We start from the raw sequence: 27,398 nt of genomic DNA on the forward strand, positions 1-27,398 counted from the left end.
GAATGTTGCTTTTCTGGTATTGACTCTCCATTTTAAATTATCATTACTTTTCCTGTGTAAGTTAAAAATCTCATTTTAATATTCTACTACCCTTCCTTCCTATTTTCTATTGTCCTTTTCCAAATATAACCATATTTATCTTAAGTTATGGAAGATTATGCCTTTGTCCTACCAGATATTTGCTTCCATTTTGTTCAAAGGATACCCACTGAGCTCCTTAGTAAATCATTGACTAGATTTACGATGGCTTTACTCACAGAGTAGCTATGCATGAAATAATAACGAGATTCATAAAATATTACCGTTGAGTCACTATGCCATTGTGCCATTTTCCTTTCAAATATTTTAACATTACAATGCTAATAACTCTATTGAGTGAATATCCTCTCTGGATTGTGACTGAAAAAAATGCTCACTAAAATTCTAAGTTTCCCAAAAGAATCACTGAATCTGAGTTCTAACCAATGGCTCTATTTCAGAGGCTTTAAATATAGCCGTTATGTAATCTGGAAATAGTAGTGATTTCTATCAGGGATTTAGGCATAGCTTCACTCCCTCATCAAAAAGAATTTTAAAGTACTAATTCTTCATTGTGCTATTTTAGGATCTGTACAGAGAGAATTATTTAAATAGGATCCCAACCCCTCAGGACTTTATAATCTAAGCAAGTACTGCCAAGGAAAAACATAAAAAGACATGCAAAATATCAACTGGAGAAGAAAGCCAGGAAATTGACACAGCTAATCATGATTTTAAGTATATTTTATGTATACAGCATATATTTTTCAGTTCATGTTGATAAGCTTTTGAGGACAGAAGGCTGAATTTATACTCTTTACAGTCTATTTAGAATGTACTTTTTTTTTTTTTTTTTTTTTTTTTTTTTTTTTAGTTGAGACGGAGTCTCGCTCTGTCGCCCAGGCTGGAACGCAGTGGCGTGGTCTCGGCTCACTGCAAGCTCTGCCTCCCGGGTTCACGCCATTCTCCGGCCTCAGCCTCCTGAGTAGCGGGGATTACAGGCGCCCACCACCACACCCGGCTAATTTTTTGTATTTTTAGTGGAGACGGGGTTTCAGCGTGTTAGCCAGAGTGGTCTCGATCTCCTGACCTCGTGATCCGCCCACCTCAGCCTCCCAAAGTGCTGGGATTACAGGCGTGAGCCACCGCACCCGGTTGAGAATGTGCTTTTTAACGTGATAGATACTCGATAAACATCTTGTGATGATGAAGAGGATTATTTAACTTAAAGCTGAAGCTTCTCTGAGACAAGGGATATGAAGAAGGAGAAGGAGGAAAGCAGGAGGAGGAGAACGGAGGGGAAAGGTGAGGAGGAGGAAAAATAACCTTAATATTATAAAGCAAGATGAGATGTGTTCTGGCTATGCTTATATGGTACTTTGAAGATTACTGGATGAGTCTATAGTTTACCTGGACACCAAGTCTGCCTTGAAAGATAGCGTTTTAGCTCAGAAAATCTTAATATTCTTCAAACCAGTATACACCCTTTTAATTACAAACATTTTTAATGTCCCCAAAAGCAATTATTTCAAAAAATAAATAAACCTGCCAGCCTACACGCAAAATAACATAACTTACCAGCATCAAAATTTAAAAACTCAGTATAACTAACTGTAATATAATTGAGACATATAATACAAGTAATTATAATAATATGCACTTCAATATTTAAAAGGTATAATTAAGTAATTAGATGCTCACACTTATATGCAGAATGATCGTAAATGTGAGAGTTTCAAATGAAGATTAATCAAGTGTGTGATATGGGTAATTTGCATATTGTTGCTAACAAAACACACTAAATTTGTTCATAGAGAGCTTTTAAAATAGTGAACTGGTCTTAGTTAAGTTCCAGCCCAAACAGAATACAATCTATCTTCCCTCAATTTACATGATGAATATATTCATGGAAAACTCAGTGTATGTTATAAGCCTGCCCAAATACTTTTCATTTGTACAAAAAATGTTATTTATAGAATCAAATAATTATAAATAGAGTTTTTGCCCATGTGAATGTATCCTAAAGCATTTGAATGTCTTGAGGAATTCAGGAGATTTTTTGTTTTTTCTATCTGAGGCTATCCTTAGATCTGCAATACCTGTGGCCTCTCTGTGTGTTAGACACTCAAGGCCGTCAGAATGACTGAGTGGTTTCTCAGAGATGTCCAAGTGGCAGCAGAGAAGCCCCAGGGCAGAGTGAGAAATGTATTGTATAACTGAGTGGAGACAGGAAATTCATAGCAACAGCTGAAGAAAGAAGGTAAGCAAAGTGGAAGCAGGGCACAAAAATATAAAGGCGGGATATACCTCTATGTTCACTTCCTGTGACTACTGTAACAAATTATCACAAGCTTAGTGGGTTAAAATAACAGAAATGTATTCTCTTATAGTTCTGGAACCAAAAGTCTGCCATCCAGGGGACAGTATGTCCTCTAAACCCTCTAGGGGAAACTTTATTTTTTGGCTCTTCCAGCTTTCTGGTGGCTCCGGGCATTGCTTGGCTTGTGGCAGAATCACTCTAATCTCTGCTTTGGGTCACATTGGCTCCTCCTCTTCTCTGTGTGGCTGCCTCCTTCTAAATATCTCTTATAAGAACACTTGTCACTGGATTTAGGGCCCATCTGGATAATCCAGGATCATTTCATCTCAAGATCTTTAATTACATCTCCACAGATCCTTTTTCCAAATAAGTTTCCAGGGTCTAGGACATGTACATATCTTTTAGGGGGTCACCACTTACCCCACTTCTATTCCAGGCTGTGGTTTTGTTATGCCTCATTGTGACAACCAAAAACACTCCTACAAATATTCAAAATGCATCTATGTGCGCAGAATCGCTCCATTGAGAACCACCTGGTCTGCCTAGTTTTTCTGTCTACACCTTTCCTTCCAATAAAAGGTGTGAAGTACTCAAGAGCTTATAGCACATATAATTTACTCTCCTCCACTGTTTACGAATTTGGTTTGGACTGTTCCTCATAATGCTTTGCCTTTGTTCTTTTAGTTATAGACATTTTTTCTGCTATTGACATATGGCATGATCAAGAACAATATGGCTGAGAAAGGATTTAATTCCTCTTACTAAGATGTTATCCCACTTTACTGGTCAAATCACTTAAATTGCCTATGACTCATTTCTCACATCTGTAAAATAAGGATAAAAGTTTTTTTCCTCAGGCATGTGCTATCATTAAATGAAATTATAGAGGCAGATCCATTTGTAACACGTAAAACACAATGTAAAAATAAAGTGTATTTGTTACAGTTTGAATTGTATCTACATATTTAGTGAGGAAAAAATTCTAAATAGATTACTTTTGCAAATATTAACTATTATATCTCCATTTAACATTTTCACAATTAACATATTTTGGGGATACATATAGATAATATGTGAGTAGAGGCTAATAAGTATGTAGAAAATTTAATTTGAACTGGAAAAAATTACACATTTTTTAGTATTACTTCCAAGTGTCTGAGTGATTATTTTAGGGAAATAGAGCTTTCTAAAGAATCCAAGTATCTTTGTCCTTTTGCAAAAAAGAATCTTCTGAACTCAAAGTAGGTAACCACGAAATATCTCAGATTGATTAGTGACTTTTGTCTCTTCATTAGAAGTTTAGCCTTAGAGCAGACAGTGTCCAAAAGAGCTTTGGCATTGCAGTAATGCCAATGACATGTGATGTTGAAAACTTTAAAATGAATATTTACAAATGTGCAATTTGGAACATACCCTGACATCATCTCCTTCCCCTCTTTGCTATCCCTACCTGGTGTCCTGGGTCGCTTCTGCAATTCTGCTAATTAGCATCATGGAAACAGCTATCAAAGTCAGAGTGTCCTGGTTATTTTCCTCTATAGTCTGCACAGATAAGATCAAGTAAGGTCAAGCAGTCAGCAGGAGTGAGGCAGAGTTTTGAAACCAGCATCCCATTGTCTGCATTTAACACCACCTGGCTCTTCCAGGGCAGAGAATGGTATTGTCATCAAAATGATTTTGTATATAAATAGTCCTAATAATTGATGAGTGATTGATGTTTGTATATGTGGGTTGTGTATTTTAAACATATTCTCTACAGAGATGAAAACTTAAAATTCCTTTTACTGCATGTAAATGATTATCCAAATATCTCATTCAGTTTGTGATTTTATCTGAATCCCTTGGCAAAAAAAAATGCTAAAATCTTTCATTGCTATTGTAATGGAAACCTGGTCTAAGAGCACGTGTCATATAGTCACATTTATCTTGTAGCTCAATTTTAATCCTTTTTTATTGTCACAGAGAACAGTTAGAAAATTAAACATTTTAATTTCAAAATTAAGTGCTTATGGAAAATATGAAATGTAAATATGACAAATAATGGTTGATTATCTTAATCAAAGACTTCTACTAGCTTAGTTTGAGAGTAACATATACATATGTATGCATGCATGTTTGTATATGTGTGCATTTAAGTATTCATATATATCATATTCAAAATGCTTGTATGTGAATGATTCATACAGGTATGTATAAAATCTGGTCACTGATGGTGATAGTCAACTGAATGAGTCTAGCTGTCAGATTTCCAAATGATTGTAGTAGTTTTCCATTTCATTTTAGCTTTTGTCAAGACTGGGTAATCTTCATCTACAGACTGCCATTGCTTAGGATAAAAGACTGCTACTTGCTCTACATTTGTGGGCACTGGAAAATCTTAGGTTCTTCCATGGTTTTATTGTTTTGTTTTCAAATATGACAGAACTTACTTATAATTATGAAAAGATTATTAAGCTAAAGTCAAAGGAACTTAAGTCCTTGACCATTTATCTTTCTAATCATGGAAATCAGTTTAACTTCATTGGGCCATAGTTTTCTTACATGTACAATGGGGGCATTAAAATAAATTATTTCTAAGATAATCTCTTTGGTAACATAAAATATGTTAAATAGAATATGAGAATACTTAAGAGGCAATGCACAGTTGAAAATATTGAGACATACCATTTTTATTCAGATATTTGAATTTTCTCACTCTAGGCATAAAATTAAACTTAGGTCTGTGTCATTTGTAAATAGATGTTTGTTCCAATTCAATAATTTAGCAATCATATAAGAAATCAGAGTAAAGTATCATCAAAACATTAAAAAAACTGGAGTTATAAAAGGCATTTCTCTAAGACTCTAGACTCTGGTTTCTATGGAATTGATTTATTAGTCAAGGAAACATCTTCAATTTGTGGAGAAAAAGATAGCTATTTCTCTCCTGGCTCCTCAAAAAGAAATCATTCAAAATTCAGCCCTATTACAGCTTTTCTTAAAAAAGAGAAGAGATGTGAGAAAATGAGTTTTCCCTCATCTTCACTGGTTACTAGTGATTTAACCAGATAGTAAAGAGAAAAGAAGCCCATACAAAGTTAATACAATAAGAGTAGATCATTTCCTGGTTGCATTTCTGAGAATTGTGGTTCTCTGCTTCACGTCAGAGGCAGATTCTTTTGGGTTTTGAGTCATTCTTTCAACTTTAAAGGTAAATTTGGGTCAATCGGTGTGTGTTTTCATAGATCCTTGCTGCTGCCAGTAACTCTGCCTTGAAAACACTGACTGCAGCTGTGATTTCAGGTATTAATGACCAATCACAATTCTGAAAGCCAGTGTTCACAATGTTGAAAGCACCTTCCGCTTGTGATGTCATCTCAATTTCAGAAGCTTTATTTATTCCCTGGAAACTGGCTGTCAGCTTGATGAGCACTCCCCACTGAGAGATTTACTTTACAACTTCCTTAAATTTACAGGGGAACCCTTACAGAGCAAATTGTAGGCTTTCTCCAAGAAGTAAATAGATCTAAAGTAGAACAACTCTTTTGGCAATATAGCACCAGGATGAGTTAACAGTTTCTCACACCCAGTCTGGATACAGAGTATTAAATTACATTTGGCCTGACTCCATCATTGAGTGTATCTTAAGTGATATTTTTATTCAATAGCTGCTTTTAATGAGATTTTGATGTTTCAGGAAGTTTCATTGAGTCAATTGCAATCCAATGAATGTTTCCGTGTCTTCACATTACTCTCACTGTTTCAAAACTGGGGGAGGTGTTTTCTTGCACAGTTACATTAGAGTTTTGCAATATGGAAAGAGGCATGGTATTGACTGTCCAAGAATGCACACAGAAGAGTAGCTGATTGAAGACTTACTAATAAAAAACAAAAACTCAAAAATGTACAAAATATATGTTCTGATGAGTACGCATCTATCAAATCCTTTGTTGCCACAACCTCACTACCAAAACCTTCTTTCAGAAATTTTGGAAAGATTCATTTTATCTTACCCTAGAGCAATAATTTTTGACAAATAACTCCTCAGGCCTTACCATTTTCTACCTTCTATTGCGCCCAAGGATTACAAATTTTGTCTGTCTACCACATGCTGAAAGGGAGTTATCTGAGACATTAGCTGGGCATTGGTTTTGTTGTGATTGTGGGGAGTAGAGGTAAACAGGTGGGAGGAGAATTCATCTCAGCATTTTATGTTTTCTGGATGGCTGTTTTTCATAATTGTAAGAGTTATTCTCAGTGATAGGGAGAAAGTTGCTTGCCTTGATTTGTTTGCCATCAGTTTTCACCTTCCAGGAAGAAAATCTCTTTGGAAAACAGTCATTTGTCATCACTGAATTGTATTGCTGGCCACCACCTTTTTGCAATTCTGTTCACAGCTTTGTGTATTGCAGTTTTCAGGTATTTATCAACCACTTATTCAAGTGTTCAAACAGATTTAGCTTCCCTCCACATATTAAAGGATAAACAATATATTCCAAGTTACTTAAAAGTTAGATATTGACAAACTCATTCTCATCCACTCTTTCTGTAGAATTATGGACCATGTGTCAGGCTAGCACTAGCAGCTGCATCTTCAGAAATGAAAAATGGAACTTCTCTCTTTTCCTCCACCCTACTAAATGTTACAAATAACTTCTGACTCGTTCCTAAAATAAAGTCAAGATATTTTTTCCTCCTGCCTGACATGATTAGTTTTGGAGTTCTGTTCCAATTTACCCTGACCATATCCTCTCCCATCTTCAATCATCCAAGAACATTTTCTTTTAACTTATTCCATTTATTTTTTGATGATCTTAAACAGTTTCTTCAAGAAAGTGCGTTATTGTGGGCTATTCAATATAAAGAACTATAACTTGGCAAACTATAATGATGACTGAGTCAACGAAAAATTCCCTACAATTGCCCATATTCTCTAGTAAATAATAGTTGTTATAGAAAAGGCAAGGTTTGAAAAAGTTTGGTTTTGTTGAAATAAAGGGATACTTTGTTCTGTATCCAAAGCCCTCTGAATAAAAAAGTAATAAAGATTACTTTGTTAATAAATGTAGAGGTGTCCAGTATCATATTAATAAATCAAACACAATCATATTTCCTTATTGTAATCAGTTATTTAAAAATAATAACTAAAAATAACGTATTGCCATGTGTAAGTATTATAATAGTAAAAAAAAAACTTTTTATCTGCTTAAAATATCACAATGTTTTGTTTCAAACAGTTTTTCACATATCAAATTTCCTTAAGAAGGACGTGCATTGAAATATATGAAACTGTATTTTTACAAAATAGTTTCAAGGATTGTTTTTCTTTGATAGGACATGCAAGAAGCATAGATTTTAACAGAATCTATAAACAAGCGGTTCTTAAGTGTCACTAATCATAAACAAGGTATAAAATAGCAAAAGCAATAACAACTATATAGCATACAACCTTACTAAAGTCAATATTATAAGCCTTACAAACTCAACAGTTAACATCATGCACAGACTAAAACTTCTGCCTATCTGTGGCTTCGATTCCTTAGCTCCATGGCTGCAGCAACCCCAATTTCTACTCATTTTCCTTGGTATTAAATCTTTCTCTCAGGCAGAACTATGTCTAATTAACCTTTGAATATCCTGAGCTTACCACAGTGGCATCAGTTTGACATAAAAATACTTTTGAAGGAATTAAACTCCTCTTAACACAGTTCTTCATTCTCTTCTACCTGACAATTGTCTTTGTTCTTGTGTTGCCCAGGCCCTTGCTTATTCCCTGTGCTTTCAATTAGCCACTCTCTTTGGGCTTCCCTTCTGTTCCATTCAGACTGGACTCCAGTGTCAGTCATTTAAAACATATGACAACTCTCACCTTGAAATTTTCTTTTCCCTGCCCTTCTATAATGCTTGTTTGCAAGTCATGAAATTATCTACTATCTTCGTTGTCAAATTCTGCAAGTACTCACAAAACCACACTAAATACAACACATTAGAAAGTCAAGCTGTCAAATGGATTTCCACTGCTGCTGGAAAATCCCTTTTATCCTTCATGCAGTGGTGATTCTTCATATTTCAATCCACTTACCCAGCAAGGTAGTCAAAGAGTATGGGCTTGGGAGCCAGTCTTAGTTTGATTCACAGATATAACCCTCACTGACAGCATTGAACAAGTTACATTCTCTAATGATAAAATTTCCTACATTTAAAATGGGGGTATTTATAGTACATACTCCATAGAGCTATTGGAAAGATTAAATGAGATAGTACATGTATGCTGTTAAGCACAGTTCCTGGAAAATAGTAACCCCTAAATAAATGGTAGCTATTTTTAAATTGATTACTGCAGTTAGAACCAACCAAGTGGTGTTTGTTTAACATATCAGTTATTTCTAGAACTTCCACTTCTTTTCTTTGTAAACCTGACTGAGGCCTTCTTTCTTACAAACATTTCTCTTTTAATGTGTACTTTTGGTCCCTTGACTATTCTAAATTTCCTAGTTCCTCTTAGTTTCATTTCCATCTTTAATGTCTCCCTCTCTACTACTTAGTTCCTTCCCTTTTGGGTGGCAAACATGCTCAATTTCTTCATTTCCTCTCTGTGATGCTACTATTCCAAGCTTCCACACCATCTGTCCCCCTGCCTTGCTGCCAAACTTATGGAAATAGATCATATCTTGATGTCACCACTTTCTCAGAAGTACTTACTTCTCAAATTTAACCATTATAATCAGGATTCAGTGTGGACTTATTCTATTGAATAGATCTTTTGAATATTATTTTGAAATTATTCTCTCCTCACTATGGTTGGCCTTCACCAGCCATGCCCTCCTCCTTGCACTCTCTCCCCATGTGGCTTCCACATCATACAGTCATCATTTACGTCTCTTTTTTTCATAGCTATTTGGAAATTTATTCCTTTTCTATTTCTAGTTCTATTTCCCCTTCCTCCTTTCACCTTTCAATAGTAATATCTCTCATCAGAGACAAGTTCTATTTTTAACCCTGTTGTTCTCTAATAATTTCAGTCATTCTGAAGTTTTTTTATCTCATCTCTATGCAGATGATTCTTGAATATGAAATTCTAATTATGACCTCACTTCTGAATTTGTAGCTCAAAATTTAAATTGAATGTTTTACCTCTCCACTTTGATTTACTTGTAGCATTTAAATCAAATCAGAAAATATCAATTTATTATACCTATTACTTTTCCACTGACTCTCCTGTTTCTATTGAAGTACCACTGTTCTCCCAGTTGAAATTTAGTAGTCATCTTTAACACCATCCTTTGCAATTGCCCCCATGGTCAATTATCTGTCAGGCCTATAAATCACCATATATTTCTCGTGTCCACATTCTTCTCCAGTCATACTTCCTTTATCTAGTTCAGGCTCTCATTAATCCTTGCTGGACTTTTTCAATAGCCTCCTAGTTGGTATTTCTGCTTCTAATCTACTTCCTTTTCCATTTTACATTTTGCTGACAGTGTCCCCAGCCATCTTGAAAACTTTCAGACTCATTTAAGTCCCGACTCTTATTCCTGTAGCCTTATTCTCTATCTTACCTTTCCAGCTCTAAATCTCTATACCCATATGTAAGGACATTCCATGTTCCATGTACAGTACTCATTGTTTCTCAAATGCTTGTCTCATTTGATTGTCTCCACTATTTTCTCTCAGGTTTTTGTCTCCATCTGAAATTCTACTTTGTCCTATATGATTGATGAAATTCTATGTATTCTTCAAGACCCACTCAAATACAATTTTTCTGAAGTCTTCCCTGGTTCTTCCAACAGTGTAACAGTTGTTTATTTTGCATGTCCCAAACAATGTAAACTTCTTAGAATATCCCCTGCTGGTCTTAGCCAGTAGTAGTCTTAACCAGTTTGTTATGTGAGGAAATCTCATTTTTCTTTGTAACTCTCATACCATATAGTAGGCTCTGAGGAACAATAATAAATTATATTATTGAAATTGACTTATTACTAGGAATATGATTAAAGATAAATAGAAAGGTCATAGAGAATCCAAAAATATCATAACCAATTATTGCATTTCACTTTACTTTTGAACAGGTTTAACAACTTATTTAAATACAGGCACCCACTTCTGAAAGGAATTTCTAAATCTGCAATAAATCTGTAAAGTTAATATTAGGATGTTCTCAAAATAGATGCCATTAACCTTTATCCTCAATCCACTTTAGCCACCCATTTTCATGTCTTATTCTGGCCTTGCCACCTCAAATATCCTTTACATCTCAATCATAATATCATATCCCAAATTCAACTCTTTCATCTATTTTTTTTTACTTTATTTAGCTTTCCAGTCCACTAACTCTACCATTTTTTTCTACTTTATCAGCTCCTTCCTAGATTCACTTCTTTCACTATTTAGCTCTGACCCCATGATTTGCCCAGGCCAAACACTTTCTTGCCTTTACACTAAATTAGCTTGTCTCTCTTTATCTCCAATAGCCAATTTTCAAACCACTGAATGCCCTCTCCATGCCAGATCATGAGCTGTTATATGAGATCAAATATATTTACAAATTGATATCTCTATTGCTTCAGGGAAGCCTTCCCTTTCTCTAATTCCATCTCATTTTAGCTCAAATATTACTTCCTCTGGGAAAACTTTGTTAATCAAACATGCCAAGGGCTTGCAGGCTCATTAACTACCTTTCTTCTATGTTCTCATAGGAGTCTATCCATACATTTCATTCATTTCTTCAGAAAAATTTCAGAATATTTTTCAAATCTATGTTCATGGACTTATCTGGATGATTGAACCACAGAAATGAACAAAGCAAACAAACTTCCTGCCATTCTAGAATTTGCGTTCTAGTGAGAGACATCAAACATATAAATAAACTCATGAGTACTATTAATATGTCAGGCTATGATAAGTGACAGGAAAAGTAATTAGGCAGAATAAGGGAATATCCTATAATATCTCAAGTGAAGATCTTGTAATTTCTTGTGGCAATTCAACTTCCACTACCTTACCTAAAATTCTAGGGTCATGATATGACAGAGAAGGGTTCCTTAAGAAGTTAAAATTAGAACAAAGAAATAACATTACAAGAAGCTAACATTAGAACAAAGAGCTGACATTAAAACAAAGAATGAAGTTAAATAAGTAACTTATGTGTTAAATGTTAAATTAAAAAATATAAATAAATTTTCCAGTTTAAATTATTTATTTACATATTAAACTTATAAATGTATTTATTCATTCCATTTTTATTGAAAATTCAAACCGTTTTGTATTTTTTTACAATTCAAATAATTCTTGCCTAAGTATGTTTAGAATTTTTTGTCTTTCTAGTTATTTTTGGGAGGAAATTCCTATAGATTCAATTTATGAGATAAAAGGTATGCAATTCAAATGTCAAATGTTTACCAGCAACTAACACATGTTAATTGCTATGGTAGGCAATTTCTACACTACCTCCCAAATTCCTTCCTCCTCGTATTTATGTCCTTGTGGAATCCTACCTGCTTGAGTATGGGGGTCCACCTAGTAACTCCCTTTTATGAATAGAATATGCAAAAGTGATAAAATTATGCCTTAAATATTAGTTTCAAAGACACTTTTGCTATTCTTGCCCCTCCTCTCCCTCTTTCATCTGCTCTTATTCTCCCTTTTGCTTTCCAGGAGGGAAACAAGCTATCATGTTGTGAGCTTCCCTAGGGAGAGGCCTACATAGCAAGAAACTAAGAGCAGCCTCTGGCCAATAGCCAGTGAAAAAAATGACACCTCAGTCCAACAATCAGTGGGGAGCTGAATTCTAGCAATAACCATGTGATTGAGTTTAAAAGCAGATTGTCCCCTATTTGAACCTTCAGATACGATCACAACCCCAGTCTTGATTGTGGACTTGTGAGAGACCTTGAGGTAGGGCCGCCCAACTGAGCCGTACCCAGATTCCTGGCACAGAAACTGTGAGATAGTCAATGTTTGTTGTTTAAAGAAAATAAGTTTTGGGGTACTTTGTTACACAGCAATAAATACTTCATATAATTGCTTTTTTTCTGTGTACTGCATGCCACCTGTATAATGAATGAATGAATTGCTGAATAAGTGAATTAAATACATGTTCAAGATTTTGTACTGCTGTCATTCAATTCTGTTTTGTTTGTCTGTTTTTGAGACACAGTCTTGCTCTGTTGCTCAGGCTGGAGTGCAGTAGCATGATCTTGGCTCACTGCAGCCTCCACCTCCCAGGCTCAAGTGATCCTCATGCCTCAGCCTCCTGAGTAGCTGGGACTACAGGCACACGTCACAACGCCCGACTAATTTTTGTATTTTTAGTAGAGACAGGGTTTCACCATGTTGGCCAGGCTGGTCTCAAACTCTTGACCACAAGTAATCCACCCACCTTGGCCTATCAAAGTGCTGGAATTATAGGCATGAGCCACCATGCCCAGCCTCAATTCTGTTTTTTATTTTATGGAAAATGCATACTTGCTGATATAAATTAGTTCCCCAAACTGCTCAATATTAAATAGAACCCCTTAAACATGGAGAAGTCAGGTCTGAACACCATTTAGAATTATGTTTAACCACCCACTATAATTTCAAAGTTTTGATACACTTCACAATAAAGCTGTATGTGTTTGGAATCCATCAGAAACCAAATCCTGAATCTGCCACTACTAGTTATATGATGTTGGGTGAGTTGCTCAACCTTACTACATATCCTCAGTTTCCTGATCTGTCAAAAGGAGATTATATTACCCAACACAGATATTCCACTCAATATTATATTCTATATAATGATATTCAGTTTTTTAAACTCATCCTTCTAAAACTGAAAATATGAGATAACTTCTCCAAAACACTTTTTTTAGTAAGCTATGGATATTTATATTGTAGGTAAATATTAAGGAAGGGTGAATTATTCCTTTAAAAAATTTTTCTTATCCCAATTCAAATAAATAAAATAAATGTCTAGAAGGAAAATAAAATAAAACTTGCCTTCAGACACATGGTACCTCAAGCCAAGAGTCAATACTCAATCGAAACATAATAATTGTTTATATGACTTATAAGAAATTTTGGAAAGTTGCCTTAGAAAAAGGAAGTTTTTTTGTTTGTGATCTTACAAACTGTACTTCTAATAATAATCTTAAAAGTTCTATTTACTCTAGAAATCATGATTTTCCACTTTGCATCACATGAGTTACTTGGATTATGTTAATCAATATCCTCAGCAATATATTCCAGATTAAATCAAACCTAGATTTACTTAATATTTTAATATAGAACAATTTATTTACTTTTCTAAAAGTTGGTAAATCATAACAGTTTCTAATATTATATTTAAACATTTAGTGTTGTTTCATAATGTATGGTTCATTACCCACATGAATTCTTGTGGTTGCAAACTGATTTTTAAAAAATATGCACTCTAGTCCCATTAATTTACCACTGTTTTTCGCTCTTGTATTCACTTGAGGGTTATACTAGTACCTTCTCAAGAGAGTAAATAGGGACTCAGCCCGCCTGCACCCAGGTGAAATAAACAGCCATGTTGCTCACACAAAGCCTGTTTGGTGGTCTTTTCACGTGGACGCGCATGAAATTTGGTGCCGTGACTCGGATCGGGGGACCTCCCTTGGGAGACCAATCCCCTGTCCTCCTGTTCTTTGTTCCATGAGAAAGATCGACCTACAACCTCAGATTCCTCAGACCCACCAGCCCAAGAAACATCTCATCAATTTCAAATCCAGTAAGTGGCCTCTCTGTGCCCAATGCAACTCGTCCCAAATCCTCCTGCTTTCCCTCCCGCCTGTCCCCTCAGTCCGGATCCCAAGCGTCGCTGAGTCCTCTAATCCTCCTTTTCTACAGACCCATCTGACCTCTCCCCTCCTCCCCAGGCTGTTCCTCCCCAGGCCGAGCTAGGTCTCAATTCTTCCTCACCCTCCGCTCCTCCACCCTATAATCCTTTTATCACTTCCCCTCCTCACACCGGGTCCGGCTTACAGTTTCATTCCCTGACTAGCCCTCCCCCACCTTCTCAGCAATTTACTCTTAAAAAGGTGGCTAGAGCTAAAGGCATAGTCAAGGTTAATGCTTTTTCTTTATCCCAAATCAGATAGCGTTTAGGCTTTTTTTCATCAAATATAAAAATCCAGCCCAGTTCATGACTCCTTTGGCAGCAACCTTGAGACACTTTACAGCCCTAGACCCTAAAAGGTCAAAAGGCCGTCTTATTCTCAAAATACATTTTATTACCCAATCTGCCCCCGACATTAAATAAAACTCCAAAAATTAAATTCCGGCCCTCAAACTCCACAACACGATTTAATTAACCTCACCTTCAAGGTGTACAACAATAGAAAAAAGTTGCAATTCCTTGCCTCCACTGTGAGACAAACCCCAGCCACATCTACAGCACACAAGAACTTCCAAACGCCTGAACCGCAGCGGCCAGGCGTTCCTCCAGAACCTCCTCCCCCAGGAGCTTGCTACAAGTGCCAGAAATCTGACCACCAGGCCAAGGAATGCCTGCAGCCCAGGATTCCTCCTAAGCCGCGTCCCATCTGTGCGGGACCCCACTGGAAATCGGACTGTCCAACTCACCTGGCAGCCACTTCCACAGCCCCTGGAACTCCGGCCCAAGGCTCTCTGACTGACTCCTTCTCGGCTTAGCGGCTGAAGACTGACGCTGCCGGATCGCCTCGGAAGCCCCGTAGACCATCACAGACGCCGAGCTTCGGGTAACTCTCACAGTGGAAGGTAAGTCCGTCCCCTTAGTCAATACAGAGGCTACCCACTCCACATTACCTTCTTTTCAAGGGCCTGTTTCCCTTGCCTCCATAACTGTTGTGGGTATTGACGGCCAGGCTTCTAAACCCCTGAAAACTCCCCCACTCTGGTGCCAATTTGGACAACACTCTTTTATGCACTTTTTTTTAGTTATCCCCACCTGCCCAGTTCCCTTATTAGGCCGAGATATTTTAACCAAATTATCTGCTTCCCTGACTATTCCTGGACTACAGCCACATCTCATTGCCACCCTTCTCCCCAACCCAAAGCCTCCTTCGCACCTTCCTCTCGTGTCCCCCCACCTTAACCCACAAGTATGGGACATCTCTACTCCTTCCCTGGCAACCGATCACATGCCCATTACCATCCCATTAAAACCTAATCACCCTAACCTGCTCAACACCAATATCCCATCCCACAGCAAGCTTTAAAAGGATTAAAGCCTGTTATCACTCGCCTGCTACTGCATGGGCTTCTAAAACCTATAACACTCCTTACGATTCCCCCATTTTACCTGTCCAAAAACCAGACAAGTCTTACAGATTAGTTCAGGATCTGCGCCTTATCAACCAAATTGTTTTGCCTATCCATCCTGTGGTGCCCAACCCGTACACTCTTTTGTCCTCAATACCTTCCTCCACAACTCACTATTCCGTTCTTGATCTTAAAGATGCTTTTTTCACTATTCCCCTGCACCCCTCATCCCAGCCTCTCTTTGCTTTCACTTAGACTGACCCTGATACCCATTAGGCTCAGCAAATTACCTGGGCTGTACTGCTGCAAGGTTTCACAGACAGATCCCATTACTTCAATCAAGCCCAAATTTCGTCCTCATCTGTTACCTATCTCAGCATAATTCTCATAAAAACACACGTGCTCTCCCTGCTGATCATGCCCAATTAATCTCCCAAACTTCAATCCCTTACAAAACAACAACTCCTTTCCTTCCTAGGCATGGTTAGTGTGGTCAGAATTCTTACACAAGAGCCAGGACCACACCCTGTATCCTTTCTGTCCAAACAACTTGACCTTACTGTTTTAGCCTAGCCCTCTTTTCTGCATGCAGTGGCTGCCGCTGCTTTAATACTTTTAGAGGCCCTAAAAATCACAAACTATGCTCAACTCACTCTCTACAGCTCTCATAATTTCCAAACTCTATTTCCTTACTCACACCTGACGCATATACTTTCTGCTCCCTGGCTACTTCAGTTATACTCACTCTGTGTTGAGTCTCCCACAATTACCATTGTTCCTGCCCCGGACTTCAATCTGGCCTCCCACATTATTCCAGATACCACACCTGACCCCCATGACTGCATCTCTCTGATCCACCTGACGTTCACCCCATTTCCCCATATTTCCTTCTTTCCTGTTCCTCACCCTGATCACACTTAGTTTATTGATGGCAGTTCCACCAGGCCTAATCGCCACACACCAGCAAAGGCAGGCTATGCTATAGTACAAGCCACTAGCCCGCCTCTTAGAACCTCTCATTTCCTTTCCATCGTGGAAATCTATCCTCAAAGAAATAACTTCTCAGTGTTCCATCTGCTATTCTACTACTCCTCATGGATTATTCAGGCTCCCTCCCTTCCCTACACATCAAGCTCAAGGATTCGTCCCCACCCAGGATGGGCAAATTAGCTTTACTCAACATGCCCTGAGTAACATAAATAAAATACCTCTTAGTCTAGGTAGACACTTTCACTGGATAGGTAGAGTCCTTTCCTACAGGGTCTGAGAAGGCCACCGCAGTCATTTCTTCCCTTCTGTCAGACATAATTCTTCAGTTTAGCCTTGTCATTCCCTTCTGTCAGACATAATTCCTCAGTTTAGCCTTCCCACTTCTATAGTCTGATAACAGACCAGCCTTTATTAGTCAAATCAGCCAAGCATTTTTTCAGGCTCTTAGTATTCAGTGACAGACTAATGGTCTATTAAAAACACACATCACCAAGCTCAGGCACCAACTTAAAAAGGACTGGACAATACTTTTACCACTTTTGCTTCTCAGAATTCAGGCCTGTCCTCAGAATGCTACAAGATACAGCCCATTTAAGCTCCTGTATAGACACTCCTTTTTATTAGGCCCCAGTCTCATTCCAGCCACCAGACCAACTTAGACTGTGCCCCCAAAATCTTGGCATCCCTACTATCTCCTGTCTAGTCATACTCCTATTCACCATTCTCAACTACTCATACATGCCCTGCTCTTGTTTACACTGCCAGTTTACACTGTTTCTCCAAGCCATCACAGCTGATATCTCCTGGTACTATCCCCAAACCGCCACTCTTAACTCTTAAAGTAAATAAATAATCTTTGCAGGCAGGGCTATGCTGAACCTCCTTAGGCATGCTCTAATTAGATGTCTTGGGTCCTCCCAATTCTTAGTCCTTTAATACCTGTTTTTCTCCTTCTCTTATTCCATTTAGTTTTTCAATTCATACAAAACTGTATCCAGGCCATCACCAATAATTCTAAACGACAAATGTTTCTTCTAACAACCCCACAATATCACCCCTTACCACAAAATCTTCCTTCAGCTTAATCGCTCCCACTCTAGGTTCCCACGCCGCCCCTAATCCCGCTTGAAGCAGCCCTGAGAAACATCGCCCATTCTCTCTCCATACCACCCCCAAAAAATTTTCGCTGCCCCAACACTTCAACACTATTTTGTTTTATTTTTCTTATTAATATAAGAAGGCAGGAATGTCAGGCCTCTGAGCCCAAGCCAAGCCATCGCATCCCCTGTGACCTGCACGTATACGCCCAGATGGCCTGAAGTAACTGAAGAATCACAAAAGAAGTGAATATGCCCTGCCCCACCTTAATTGATGACATTCCACCACAAAAGAAGTATAAATGTCCGGTTCTTGCCTTAAGTGATGACGCTACCTTGTGAAAGTCCTTTTCCTGGCTCATCCTGGCTCAAAAAGCACCCCCAATGAGCACCTTGCGACCCCCACTCCTGCCCGCCAGAGAACAAACCCCTTTTGACTGTAATTTTCCTTTACCTACCCAAATCCTATAAAACAGCCCCACCCCTATCTCCCTTCGCTGACTCTTCGGACTCAGCTCACCTGCACCCAGGTGAAATAAACAGCCATGTTGCTCACAAAAAAAAAAAAAAAAGAGAGTAAATAGAGATCATTATAATTTGGCATTCACAACCTAAAATTAGGGAGTAGAGTTCACTTAGCATTGCAATTTAGTGTTCTCCTGCCATGTAAAACTTAACCATTTTACAAAGCTCATTGCATACATACACAAATACAAATTGTTGGAATTCTAGTAAGTTTTAGAAAGAATATTTTGTGATAGGTACATTAATTGCTGTCTTGTGTTAGTAATGGTATCTATTTTAAAATATTTTATAGGCATTTATTGATTTTTAGCATAGTAGATAGTATTAATTTTGAACATGTATAATTCCTGCATAAACATTTGATTTCTTTCAATATTTTTCTTATCACAGATTATTTTTCTACAGATAGTTGGTACATATGAAACACACACACACTTGCAGTTACAAAATGTGGAGAAATTATCTAGATCAGGATTTCCACATTGGCACTTATGGACATCCTAAGCTCCATGAATATATTCTGGAAGGTTCTATGACAGATTTTAAGTTTCGTGTTTTGTATTTCAAGGATAAGTGAAAAAGGAATTAATCCAATCATGTTCTGGATCTTTTTGTGAGCATCTTTTCTCTTAATAATTTTATTGTTTTCAATTACTTGTTTTCTACTGCATTTGTTCTGAGTGAGAGTCAAATGAAGTCAAGGAATGATATAAAACAAAAGTTATGCATCAGTTCAGATAGAAAAAAGAGATCAGAGAATGGAAATATTGTATGGGTTAAGAGTGTGTAAGCGGGAGGCCGAGGCGGGCGGATCACAAGACTCTTACATGAGAAATCCTTCTCTAGGCTTTAAAACTTTTCAAATACAAACCAGAGTAAGTAATAAAAGTAATATATTTACCACAAGCATATATATACACATGCATACAAACACGGAAAATTTTGCAAGTTTTTCATTTGCAGTGTAATATAAAAATTATAAAATTCAATCTAATGTATTCTATTCCATTTCAATTTTAAATCTGTTCATAGCCCATTTAATTAATTTGAACAGCCTAATGGTAGTGAAGCCACACAATTTGTAAACCACTGCTTTGGAGACCTTGCCAAACAGTTCAACAGTCTTCACAGGCTATCTTGACATGGATCAAAGGTCCAAAAATGGGTTAAATATGAGAAGACTGAAGTTTCAACAGCAGAAAAGGAAATTGTTAAAAGCTCTCATTAATGTACAGGATTAATATAAAATTCATGGAAAATGATTAATGAAGCATGGAATCTAGGTGTATTTTAATGTAATCAAATGTGTGTGTGTGTGTGTGTGTGTGTGTATTCTTGAGCTTTAACAAGGTAGAATAGCACATAAGTCTAAGGTCAAAATCCCAGCTTAAGAGTAATTTTGTCAGTGTGCTCATATGCATAACTTATCTCTAGCAACAGAGGTAAGTGGAGGTTTGGGATTCTAATAGAGTGCAACAGAAAAAAGACAATGAATTGTAAACAAATAAGCAAATAGAGGAATTTAGTCCAAAACTATGGTAAAACTGATGAAGTAAGTCCCATTGTGGTTAGAAATAAAGGTTATACAGCATGTACAAGAGCATAATGACTCTTAGAAAGGGTTTAAAAATAAAGACGTTAAACCTAGGCCCATTTGTCTTATTTAGTCACTCCAGTTCCAGCTGGCCTGAAAGTAGGCAGGGTGTTTACATTTATTAGTATTATATTTATTCACTTTATACAAAGTAAATAGCTCATTACTGGGATCGTGTCCCCTGTATCCTGAGTGTTGTGAACCAAAGAACTCTCTCAGGTTCTTCCATGCCACACATAACATGTTTAAGCTCCATGTAGGGAAAATATTTCCAAACGTGCTAATGGAAAGCTTAAAGAAGGAACCTGTCCTTTCAATACATATAATTTGTGTTAAAGATGCTTAAAGTTACACAGTTATAGAATGAATAGTTTAAATTACTGAAATACAATTACAATCTGTATTAGTGTTCCCTGTATTGGACTTTGAAACACATTTAAAATAAACTTTCAGAGGAAAAATTACATATGACATAAAGACAAATAGTAAAATAGGCATTAATTATGCCAAATACTCTATTTCTCTTTGAAACTAGAAATATTAAATGACATGGTCTGAAAAAGTGTAATTCCCTCTGAGTTTATGTAAAAGAAAATAAATAAAATAAGTAAAAGTCAATCTACTGGAAAATAAAATTATTCTTAGGGTTTAAATTATCTGAATTAAATAGCCTCACTGATTTACTAAATGAGATAATTTATATGTCTACTGTTTTCTGAATCTCAGTATATATTTAATATCTCAAAAGAGATTGTTTCATAAAATACCAGATAATAGTTAGGAATAATCACTTCTCTTCTGACATCTCACTAATAGAGCACTTTGTATTTCTGGCTCTCTGTGTTATACCTTCTATTAACTTACTCTGGAAACCAAATTTAAAACTATTTGTTGCCAAAGTGGAGAGAGCTTTGTTGGCCATGCTTATCCTTGTCAACTTTTAAATAATTTGTATTTATTCTTCCTTTAATTCTTAAAACATTACTCTAGTTGAATAGTAAAACAAAAACAATAGCAAGTAGTGAGCATATTAGGATTACAGTCCTTTGCTCATTCACTACTGCATATAAAATGCCAGCAGCGAGTATTATCACTGGTCCCATTAAGAGGTTTGACACTGAACACCTCTGAAATGATGTTTATCATCCTCATGCTTTTCCATTGTAATGATCCCCCATTTGCTTTTCCATTGTAGTGGCATCAGCGTCACCTTTCCTGATTTGAATCAAAGTCCACCAATTCTGCTTGATTCATCTCATCAGTCTCTTCTACTTTCCTCTTGGGTAGGAGTTTTTCTAGCAAGGAGTTTGTCAAAAAAGGGAAAGCCATTATCAAGGAAGTTTACCTTAAATTCAATGATTAAGTGACTCTTCATGTGGTCTACAATAAATTGGCCTGCCTTCATTTAACACACACTTGATGGCTCCATGCTTGACAATTTGATCTGGATGAGAGATGATAACTATTGTTCAGTTGTCAAGAGTGGATATTGCTTTTCAGAAGCCATGCAATACTACAACCAGCTGTATAGCTATACATATGAAAAGGTCTTCTCTTTGTCAAGTAAAAACAGCATGGTCCTTCTGATCTAATGCAATAATAATATCTCCTGGCTCCAGTCCTGGTTTTTGGACTCCTTCATTATGGGATGTTATTTTCTGGCCATCTTTCATGCTTTTGTCAATATGAATTTCTAGAACTGTCTTCTCCCAAAACTATCTTCTTTGTATTGCAGCTTTTACATCTATCTTGAGGACTGATCTGTTCCCCATGGCCCTGGGTCTCCATGCACACAGCTTGAATTTGCTGAGCCATTCTGGGTTCTATCTGATGAATTCTTATTTGCATTCCAATACCTCAGCAATTATGACAGCAGTGTACTGTTCCTTTTTTTTCCCACCTCTGACTTCACATCTGTCACAAATCACATTATTTTGCAGAGTCTGTTTTCTTACTGCAGCACCATATAAATCTTCTAAGGTTACTGAGAGCTGGTGTATAACATTTTTACATTTTCTTTTATTCTGCATCCTTCCTCCTCTTCAGAAACTAAAAATTGGCTCACAGGGACATTAAAAATCCTTTCACCTATAAGACAGATCAAAGATTCAGGAACTGAGGTTGATTAGAATGAATAAATGAATGAATGTAAATGTTACCATACAATCTACTTGAAAAAATTCAAATCTTACTTTTCCTGTTACCCTTCACCAAAAATACTAAGAGTAAAAATTATAGCAAAGTATGAATAGAGTTAGCTTTTATTCCTTGAATAGGTAAAGGTAGAATAGAGAGGACAAACACTTGTTTATAAACACATTCTCTTTTGGAGAGAGCCTGTTTGCCAGCCCCTGTGGATTTCTTTGCCAAGGCTACAATAATGCTTACGGTAAAGAAGAAAAGAGGTGGGCATCAGCCACAGTGGTGGCTAAACTTTGAATTCAATGCAAATTTTTCACCATTTTTAAAGTAGGAGTAGGCAAAATCATGTGGTTTCTTTAATAGCCTTGGACATTAAAATGAAGAGAACAAAGAAAAGGGAGGGAAAGGGTGGCAATGGGAGAGGAGGAAGGAGGAGAAAAGAGAAGCAAACATTGTAAATCAAATTGTTTAAAGTAATTTTTAAAAATTTGTTAAAGAGTGACCATATTTTTCTACTAAGATTTAATTTTTGTAAAAGGATTTAGGAAAAGTATGTTTGTTAGATACATGCGCAAATCTCAAAGACTGCTGTTCAGCTGTTGCTGCTCATAAGCTTCTATAGATGAAGTCTTTGTATAGAAGCTTAAATTTGACTGGCTATCTGCTGGGGTCTCTTATATTCACCAGCTTGTTGTTAGAAGGGTTTATGGAGAATACAAAAGCTTTATTATCTCCCCACACTGCTCTAGTCATTCTGATACCGAATTGAGTCTAGAACCGGTACAATACAAATCTTGCTTGGCACACCTATATAGTGTAAACAGGAAAAATAAATTGCAGAATCATTTATTATCAAAATTAATGGAGTCTCACACAGGACAGAGTTTCATCTCATTCTTTTCCAGCAGGGCCATAGAAAATATGAAGCTTGAACTAATAAAGAACTTCAAGCTTTATACAATTAAGTTTACACATTAAAAAATTTAAAATGTTGTCTTCAGTATACCTAATTCTACAATCCATAATGTACCTAAAGACAAATTTAAGATTTGGGGAGAACTAAGTAGTAGGTAAATGCATATCAAATTGGCCATGTTCAACATTTATATCTTTTAAAAATGGCAATTCCATATAGTTCTAACAAACACATAGTGAAATATGACTACATTTTATGATTTTCATGGTAAATAATGTCCATGTTAAACCTGAAATTTTAAACATCAGTAATGAATATTAAACATGGATAGCTTTGCATATACACATTAGAGATTTGGCCACTAACATTTATTTTCTTCAATAGCTAACACCATGCCTGTCTACAAAAAATGAATTGGCACTACTGTAGATAATCTAATGCATATAATTACTAGTCTTTAATGTTTATCACATTATGAAACATTCAGTGGGCTTTTGAACCTAAGTGAAAAAAAATCCATCAAAAATGAGATACTATACGAGAAAGTGGTCCAAATTTTAAGAAAACAAACAAAACCATGCTTCCTATGAGTAATAGTGATCAGCAGCTCATCAATATTTTTTATTATTCCTCTAGTGCTTACATTTTATTTTTATTGCTTTTATTTTAATATTCATATAGTAATAACTAGCATGTTATTCATATAGTATCTACCTCCCTTATCTGGAATACTTGACAAAGTATACTATTATTTCTTACAAAACTACTGACCATTCTAAATTTTCTCCTGGATCTCTGCAAAATATTTAAATTGCTGTGCTTAACCCAAGCCACTGTTTATTTTTTATACTAAGTTAATGATTCATGGGATGGATTAACTAGTGCAAATTTAAAATCTCTAGCCAAATCCTTCCAAACTCTGAGGCCTGAGTGGAAGAAATATTCTCTTGCACCAGAACAATCTACAGGGTGCTGACATTAGTTCAACCAAAATAATTAGAAAGATAAATTTGCTAAATCACTGTGAAAACTAATGTATTACTAATAACGTACTGGAAAAGAGGCTGTTTCATTAAATTGAATTCCCAGATTTTCTAAATATTTGGTTAGGCTATATTGCATAAAGTGTGAAAGACCATGGTATCTGTGGAAAAGTGGAAATATTTGCTGTTTGAAGGTAAATTTTTTTCCAACAGTGTTAATTCATTCTGTTGTCTTCAATTTGCTGAACTATTACCTCTTTTTATTAGTACTCAAATCTTCCCAAATTATTTCTTGAATTTCATTTTTATAATTATTTAAGCAATGAATCAAGTAGTTCTTTTTTCATTGAGTTTTAGAATTCAGGATATTCATTATATTCAGTACTACTTCATAGAGTCATTTTTGTTTATTTAATTTTGTTTTCTGCATAATGAACTTGGTGAACAGGCATGTGAAATAATTAAGTATTTTATACAGATATCAAAAACAAAGTTTTACCTTGATTAGAAGGATAATCAACTAATCCCTTTTTAAAGAGTTCACAAAATTCCTGACTCATTGTGATATTTTCATGTTGGCTGTGATATATTCTTTGGGAGAATTAGAAAACCAATGACACTTATTATAAAAATTTCAGAAATTATGGAAAAGTCTAAAAAGTAAAATGAAACTAATATCACTCCTAATCCTGGCAAGATTTCATCACAATAGTTTTCTTCTAGATTGTTTTTCTCTTTCTGTGTATGTGTGTGTGTGTGTGTGTGTGTGTGTGTGTGTGTGTGTATAGGCATAATTGTGCTTTAAGATTTTCATATTATTACTTATACACAAAGATTAATTTCCTTTTTTCACTTTATACTACATCCAAGTATTTTCCAAGATTATTAGCTATTTTTCAAGATCATTAAAAGCTCTTTGAAAGACATACTTTTAACATGAACAAGTATCATATTTTCCAAGATCATTAAAACTATTTTTCAATATCATTTTACAAGATCATTATGTTCCAAGGTCATTAAAAGCTATTATTTTCCAAGATCATTAAAAGGTCTTTGAAAGACATGCTTTTAATATGAACAAGTATCATATTTAAGACTTCAACCTGATTTACTTAATCAGTTCCCTATGGCTGAATTTTTTGGGTATTTTCAACTTAGTCATTATATATAATATGGATTACAATATTTGTTCTCCACTCTTTTCTGGCTTTTTTATCATTTCCTTAAGATGACTTCTGAGAATTAGAATTATAGGTTCAAATGATATGAAAAATAAGATATTTAAAAGTAGAAAAATAATATATTTAAATATGGCAAATATATACAGAATAAAAGTAACCATCTTTAACTCCTTTTAATCTTTTACCTCTTAGTCAAATACTGCTAAGTTTTATGTACATTTTTATACATGTTATCTATGCTAGATCAGTATATCCAAATATACAGATTTATTACATACACTTTTTTATTTCATGTTTTTTATTATTATACTTTAAGTTCTAGGGTACATGTGCGTAACGTGCAGGTTTGTTACATATGTATATGTGTGCCATGTTGGTGTGCTGCACCCATTGACTCGTCATTTACATTAGATATATCTCCTAATGCTATCCTTCCCCCCTCAACCCACTCCATGACAGGCCCCAGTGTGTGATGTTACCCACCCTGTGTCCAAGTGTTCTCATTGTTCAGTTCCCATTTATGAGTGAGAACATGCGGTGTTTGGTTTTTTGCCCTTGCAATAGTTTGCTCAGAATGATGGCTTCCAGCTTCATCCATGTCCCCACAAAGGACATGAACCCATCCTTCTTTATGGCTGCATAGTATTCCATGGTGTATATGTGCCACATTTTCTTAATCCAGTCTATCATTGATGGACATTTGAGTTGGTTCCAAGTCTTTGCTATTGGGAATAGTGCCACAATAAACATACGTGTGTATGTGTCTTTATAGCAGCATGATTTATAATCCTTTGGGTATATACCCAGTAATGCAATGGCTGGATCAAATGGTATTTCTAGTTCTAGATCCTTGAGGAATCGCCACACTGTCTTCCACAATGGTTGAACTAGTTTACACTCCCACCAACAGTGTAAAAGTGTTCCTATTTCTCCACATCCTCTCCAGCACTTTTTGTTTCCTGACTTTTTAACGATCGCTATTCTAACTGGTGTGAGATGATATCTCATTGTGGTTTTGATTTGCATTTCTCTGATGGCCGGTGATGATGAGCATTTTTTCATGTGTCTGGTGGCTGCATAAATGTCTTCTTTTGAGAAGTGTCTGTTCATATCCTTCGCCCACTTTTTGATGGGGTTGTTTGATTTTTTTCTTGCAAATTTGTTTAAGTCCTTTGTAGATTCTGGATATTAGCCCTTTGTCAGATGGGTAGATTGTAAAAATATTCTCCCATTCTGTAGGTTGCCTGTTCATTCTGATGGTAGTTTCTTTTGCCGTGCAGAAGCTCTTCAGTTTAATTAGATCCCATTTGTCAATTTTGGCTTTTGTTGCCATTGCTTTTGGTGTTTTAGTCATGAAGTCTTTACCCATGCCTATGTCCTGAATGGTATTGTCTAGGTTTTCTTCTAGCATTTTTATGATTTTAGGTCTGACATTTAAGTCTTTAATCCATCTTGAATTAATTTTTGTATAAGGTGTGAGGAAGGGATCCAGTTTCAGCTTTCTACATATGGCTAGCCAGTTTTCCCAGCACCATTTATTAAATAGGGAATCCTTTCCCCATTTCTTGTTTTTGTCAAGTTTGTCAAAGATCAGATGGTTGTGGATGTGCGCTATTATTTCTGAGGGCTCTGTTCTGTTCCATTGGTCTATATCTCTGTTTTGGTACCAGTACCACGCTGTTTTGGTTACTGTAGCCTTGTATCATAGTTTGAAGTCAGGTAGTGTGATGCCTCCAGCTTTGTTCTTTTTGCTTAGGATTATCTTGGCAATGCGGGCTCTTTTTTGGTTCTATGTGAACTTTAAAGTAGTTTTTTCCCAATTCTGTGAAGAAAGTCATTGGAAGCTTGATAGGGATGGCATTGAATCTATAAATTACCTTGGGCAGTAAAAATGAATCATGCCATAATTACTTCACATTTAATTTTTTTCATCTAACAATGTAAGTATTTTTCCAAGTCAGTAATTATAAATGCAACACACTCATGTTAATAGCTGCATAGTATAATACTACACAATTTGGATATATGCTTTTTTATTTAACAATTCTTATTGATTGGCATTTATGTTGTTTCAAACAATGCAACTGTAAGCATGAGATATATATCCACATATACTGATGCTTTTTTTTTTTTTCTGTATAATGTACTCAGCTGTGGGATTTGTAGAATTTTAACAGACAATTTTAAGGTTGTTTATATTACTTATACACAAAGATTATCCTCTTTTCACTTTAGATTACATTGTAACTATTTTAGAAAATAAGTATTTACTAAGATGATTTTATTTTGGAAAATAAGTATTTTCCAAGATGATTATATTACTACTTGGACACAGAGTACAATAATACTGAATTTAGAAAAGATTTTGGCAATCAAGTTGCATAAGAGACTGCCTGTTCCCTGTATCA

The 27,398-nt window shown here is 36.0% G+C and overlaps 1 protein-coding gene and 1 pseudogene across 3 annotated transcripts in view; one reads left to right on the top strand and one right to left on the bottom strand.

The window, feature by feature from the left end:
• The window catches only part of OLFM3 (olfactomedin 3), a 208,574-nt gene that overhangs the window by 86,987 nt on the left and 94,189 nt on the right, over window positions 1-27,398 (top strand). Inside the window, exons 1-2 of one of the 3 annotated variants that reach the window (XM_058439528.1) lie at window positions 14,034-14,048; window positions 14,922-15,058. The exons of 1 other annotated variant lie outside the window; for it this stretch is intronic. The gene's annotated coding sequence lies outside the window, so the exon portion shown is untranslated. Of the gene's footprint in view, window positions 1-13,631; window positions 15,059-27,398 lie in introns of those variants that run through there. One more of the 3 variants, XM_058439527.1, reaches the window with a different exon arrangement.
• On the bottom strand, window positions 20,333-21,635 carry LOC116469700 (dnaJ homolog subfamily A member 1-like; annotated as a pseudogene).

Source organism: Hylobates moloch, unplaced genomic scaffold (genome assembly GCF_009828535.3).
Source record: "Hylobates moloch isolate HMO894 unplaced genomic scaffold, HMol_V3 SCAFFOLD_5, whole genome shotgun sequence".
NCBI lineage: Eukaryota > Metazoa > Chordata > Mammalia > Primates > Hylobatidae > Hylobates > Hylobates moloch.